This window comes from Elephantulus edwardii, unplaced genomic scaffold (assembly GCF_000299155.1).
Source record: "Elephantulus edwardii isolate Elephantulus edwardi_28Jun2011 unplaced genomic scaffold, EleEdw1.0 scaffold02498, whole genome shotgun sequence".
In the NCBI taxonomy this organism is placed as follows: Eukaryota; Metazoa; Chordata; class Mammalia; order Macroscelidea; family Macroscelididae; genus Elephantulus; species Elephantulus edwardii.
The window spans coordinates 1-5788 of record NW_006402248.1 but is presented as its reverse complement, the minus strand read 5'-3'; the positions used below and the strand labels follow the sequence as shown (position 1 = coordinate 5788).

The 5788-nt window shown below is 48.5% G+C and overlaps 2 non-coding genes across 2 annotated transcripts; both read right to left on the bottom strand.

Annotated features, from left to right (window-relative positions):
• Window positions 1-3705: 3705 nt before the first annotated feature.
• Window positions 3706-3778, bottom strand: TRNAA-UGC. The gene has a single exon. It is a non-coding gene; the product is annotated as a tRNA-Ala (tRNA).
• Window positions 3779-3792: 14 nt separating this feature from the next.
• On the bottom strand, window positions 3793-3866 carry TRNAI-GAU. The gene has a single exon. It is a non-coding gene; the product is annotated as a tRNA-Ile (tRNA).
• Between the last annotated feature and the right edge of the window lie 1922 nt (window positions 3867-5788).

The window sequence follows — 5788 nt, the reverse complement described above, 5'->3', positions numbered from 1 at the left end:
CACAAATTCCCCTTCATCAATGGAAAAATTGATGTTTTTCAAAATGGATCGTTCCGAATAAACAAAAGCAACTTGTTGAAAATCAATAAAAGGAATAGACATGGGCAACAACAATAAAAGCCTTTATCATAAGATAAAAGTGCTTTAAAAAACAACAAATGCGACAGAATTTAACAAAGACTTACAGAAATAAAAAACAAAAAGCCACAAAAAGCAAAAGTCCCTTGAGTATTCTACTCAAGGGACCAAATAAGGGTTTGGCGATGACCTACTTTCGCATACGCAAAGTACACTATCATCGGCGCAGGTTCGTTTCACTGTCCTGTTCGGGATGGGAAGGAGTGGGACCAAACCGCTAAGGTCGCCAAACAAAAAAGGAGGAAAGCCAAATAAACCACAGGGTAAAATCACAATAATCAGTAAGCCATCATTTGAAGCATTTCAAATGATAGAGCCAAGCCACACGAGCAATTAGTATCGGTTAGCTACAAGTGTTGCCACTCTTCTACACCCGACCTATCAACGTTTTGGTCTTAAACGGCTCTTAAGTGTGGTGAACCCACAAGGGAAGTCTCATCTTCAGGCGAGTTTCGCGCTTAGATGCTTTCAGCGCTTATCTCTTCCGAACTTAGCTACCCGGCGATGCGACTGGCGTCACAACCGGTACACCAGAGGTTCGTCCACTCCGGTCCTCTCGTACTAGGAGCAGCCCCCGTCAAACTTCCAACGCCCACTGCAGATAGGGACCAAACTGTCTCACGACGTTTTAAACCCAGCTCACGTACCACTTTAAATGGCGAACAGCCATACCCTTGGGACCGACTACAGCCCCAGGATGTGATGAGCCGACATCGAGGTGCCAAACTCCGCCGTCGATATGGACTCTTGGGCGGAATCAGCCTGTTATCCCCGGAGTACCTTTTATCCGTTGAGCGATGGCCCTTCCATTCAGAACCACCGGATCACTATGTCCTGCTTTCGCACCTGCTCGACTTGTCGGTCTCGCAGTTAAGCTACCTTATGCCATTGCACTATCATTCCGATTTCCGACCGGAACTAGGTAACCTTCGAACTCCTCCGTTACTCTTTGGGAGGAGACCGCCCCAGTCAAACTGCCTACCATGCACGGTCCCCGACCCTGATAAGGGGTCTGGGTTAGAACCTCAAAGTCACCAGGGTGGTATTTCAAGGACGGCTCCACAGAAACTGGCGTTTCTGCTTCAAAGCCTCCCACCTATCCTACACAAGTGACTTCAAAGTCCAATGCAAAGCTACAGTAAAGGTTCACGGGGTCTTTCCGTCTAGCAGCGGGGAGATTGCATCTTCACAACCATTTCAACTTCGCTGAGTCTCGGGAGGAGACAGTGTGGCCATCGTTACGCCATTCGTGCGGGTCGGAACTTACCCGACAAGGAATTTCGCTACCTTAGGACCGTTATAGTTACGGCCGCCGTTTACTGGGGCTTCGATCCGATGCTTGCACATCTTCAATTAACCTTCCAGCACCGGGCAGGCGTCACACCCTATACGTCCACTTTCGTGTTTGCAGAGTGCTGTGTTTTTAATAAACAGTCGCAGCCACCGTTTCTCTGCGACCCTCCTATGCTTACAGGGCAAGCCTTTCACATTAGAGGGTATACCTTCTCCCGAAGTTACGGTATCAATTTGCCGAGTTCCTTCTCCCGAGTTCTCTCAAGCGCCTTAGAATTCTCATCCTGCCCACCTGTGTCGGTTTGCGGTACGGTTTGTTTCAAACTGAAGCTTAGTGGCTTTTCCTGGAAGCGTGGTATTTGCTACTTCGTAACCTTGGTTACTCGTCATCACGTCTCGGTATTAAGAAAGCGGATTTGCCTGCTCACTCTACCTACTGGCTTAAACAATCACATCCAACCGATTGCTAGCATAACCTTCTCCGTCCCCACATCGCATTTGAACCAAGTACAGGAATATTAACCTGTTTCCCATCGACTACGCATTTCTGCCTTGCCTTAGGGGCCGACTCACCCTACGCCGATGAACGTTGCGTAGGAAACCTTGGGCTTTCGGCGAACGGGCTTTTCACCCGTTTTATCGCTACTCATGTCAACATTCGCACTTCTGATACCTCCAGCAGACTTTACAATCTGCCTTCACAGGCTTACAGAACGCTCCCCTACCCAATACATTGCTGTATTGCCGCAGCTTCGGTTACAGATTTGAGCCCCGTTACATCTTCCGCGCAGGACGACTCGACCAGTGAGCTATTACGCTTTCTTTAAATGATGGCTGCTTCTAAGCCAACATCCTGGCTGTCTGTGCCTTCCCACTTCGTTTACCACTTAATCTGTCATTTGGGACCTTAGCTGGCGGTCTGGGTTGTTTCCCTCTTGACGATGGACGTTAGCACCCACCGTCTGTCTCCCATGCTTGCACTTTCTGGTATTCTGAGTTTGCCATGGGTTGGTAAGTCGCAATGACCCCCTAGCCATAACAGTGCTTTACCCCCAGAAGTGATGCATGAGGCACTACCTAAATAGTTTTCGGGGAGAACCAGCTATCTCCGAGTTTGTTTAGCCTTTCACCCCTATCCACAGTTCATCCCCGCATTTTGCAACATGCGTGGGTTCGGACCTCCAGTGCGTTTTACCGCACCTTCATCCTGACCATGGATAGATCACTCGGTTTCGGGTCTACACCCAGCAACTGAACGCCCTATTAAGACTCGGTTTCCCTGCGCCTCCCCTACTCGGTTAAGCTTGCTACTGAATGTAAGTCGTTGACCCATTATACAAAAGGTACGCAGTCACCCAATTAATGGGCTCCCACTGTATGTATGCATCAGGTTTCAGGTTCTGTTTCACTCCCCTCCCGGGGTTCTTTTCGCCTTTCCCTCACGGTACTGGTTCACTATCGGTCGATGATGAGTATTTAGCCTTGGAGGATGGTCCCCCCATCTTCAGACAGGATTTCTCGTGTCCCGCCCTACTTGTTGTGTGCTTAGTACAGTGTAAAGATTTTCGAATACGGGGCTATCACCCACTTTGGCAGAAGTTTCCAATTCTTTCTTCTAATCTCTACACCATCACACACTGGCTTTTCCGCTTTCGCTCGCCACTACTTACGGAATCTCGGTTGATTTCTTTTCCTCGGGGTACTTAGATGGTTCAGTTCTCCCGGTTCGCTTCGCATTCCCTATGAATTGAGGAATGGATACACAATAAATTGTGTGGGTTGCCCCATTCGGACATCACGGTATCACAGCTCTTTTGCCAGCTCCTCCGTGCTTTTCGCAGGCTTACACGTCCTTCTTCGCCTATCATCGCCAAGGCATCCACCTGATGCACTTATTCACTTGGCTCTATCATTTCAAATACTTCATTGACTTGGTTGCTTTTGCCGTTGACTAGCTTGGCAACTTGAAGTTTGTCTTGATAAAGCTTACTGCTTTGTTGTGTGGATTGACTTCCCCTTTTGTTCTGGAAGTCAATCTTTGCAATCTCACCCTTTTTGTTGTGAATGGGATTGCTCACCCATCCATCAACCTTTTGGTTTGTTGATTTCGGCTTTCCAATTTTTTAAAGAACTAACAAATCAATTTCCAGTCAATCAATCAATTGCTTAACCAATTAACCTATTTCTCAATCTGTAAATCAAAACAAGCTGTCTTTCAACTCGCTTTCATTTACACATTACTACGCCACCAGCAACTTCTCTCCATTCTTCTGGTGGAGGCAAACGGGATCGAACCGATGACCCCCTGCTTGCAAAGCAGGTGCTCTACCAACTGAGCTATGCCCCCAGTTTCTGCCTTGGTGGGTCTGGTAGGACTTGAACCTACGACCCCACGCTTATCAAGCGTGTGCTCTAACCACCTGAGCTACAAACCCTTGTCTTCTTCCATTACCGATAAGTGTGAACACTTGCGCCCCTGTTCTCTAGAAAGGAGGTGATCCAGCCGCAGGTTCCCCTACGGCTACCTTGTTACGACTTCACCCCAGTCATGAAACATACCGTGTTAAGCGGGCTCCCGAAGGTTACCCTACCCAATTCTGGTATCCCCCACTCCCATGGTGTGACGGGCGGTGTGTACAAGGCCCGGGAACGTATTCACCGCGGCGTGCTGATCCGCGATTACTAGCGATTCCGACTTCATGCACTCGAGTTGCAGAGTGCAATCCGGACTACGATTGGCTTTCTGGGATTGGCTCCATCTCGCGACTTGGCTACCCTCTGTACCAACCATTGTATGACGTGTGAAGCCCTGGTCATAAGGGCCATGAGGACTTGACGTCATCCCCACCTTCCTCCGGTTTATTACCGGCAGTCTCGCTAGAGTGCCCAACTTAATGATGGCAACTAATGACAAGGGTTGCGCTCGTTGCGGGACTTAACCCAACATCTCACGACACGAGCTGACGACAGCCATGCAGCACCTGTGTTACGGCTCCCGAAGGCACAATCTCATCTCTGAAATCTTCCGTACATGTCAAGACCAGGTAAGGTTCTTCGCGTTGCATCGAATTAATCCACATCATCCACCGCTTGTGCGGGTCCCCGTCAATTCCTTTGAGTTTTAATCTTGCGACCGTACTCCCCAGGCGGTCAATTTCACGCGTTAGCTTCGCTACTGAAACATCTCGTGCCCCAACAGCTAATTGACATCGTTTAGGGCGTGGACTACCAGGGTATCTAATCCTGTTTGCTCCCCACGCTTTCGAGCATGAACGTCAGTATTGTCCCAAGGGGCTGCCTTCGCCATCGGTATTCTTCCACATCTCTACGCATTTCACTGCTACACGTGGAATTCTACCCCTCTCTTACATACTCTAGTTACCCAGTTTCAAACGCAGTTCCCAAGTTAAGCTCGGGGATTTCACATCTGACTTAAATAACCGTCTGCGCTCGCTTTACGCCCAGTAATTCCGATTAACGCTCGCACCCTACGTATTACCGCGGCTGCTGGCACGTAGTTAGCCGGTGCTTATTCTTATGGTACCGTCATCAGAGCCAGCTCTTAACCAGCTCATCTTCTTCCCATACAAAAGTACTTTACAATCCGAAGACCTTCTTCATACACGCGGCATGGCTGGATCAGGGTTCCCCCCATTGTCCAAAATTCCCCACTGCTGCCTCCCGTAGGAGTCTGGGCCGTGTCTCAGTCCCAGTGTGGCGGATCATCCTCTCAGACCCGCTACTGATCGTCGGCTTGGTAGGCCTTTACCCCACCAACTACCTAATCAGTCATTGGCTGATCAATTAGCGCGAGGTCTTGCGAGCCCCCGCTTTCCCCCTCAGGGTATATGCGGTATTAGCTGTCCTTTCGGACAGTTATCCCCCTCTAATCGGTACATTCCAATGTTATACTCACCCGTTCGCCACTCGTCAGCAGACCGAAGTCCCTGCTACCGTTCGACTTGCATGTGTAAAGCATGCCGCCAGCGTTCAATCTGAGCCAGGATCAAACTCTTTTGTTTAATCTGACTTTTTACTGCTTTAAGAATTGACAGATGTTTTTCATCATCTTGTCTTAAAACTGTGTGAGGCGCAAGCACTCACACTTATCGGTAATGTGTTTTTAAAGAGCTGTTGTTGTGGCAACGAAGCGTGAACTATACAGATTACTTTTCACATTGTCAAAACTTTTTTGGGAGCTTGGGAGTAAAATGGGGGCACTCCCTTATTTAATAAGGAAATTATTTTTTGTTAAATCACACAAAACAATTCCCTTGGCTAAGGTTTAAAAACGGTAAGTGTATTGCACCCCCAAAATGTTGGCGTAATTTTTGAAATCTGCAGAGGACGCACCTTT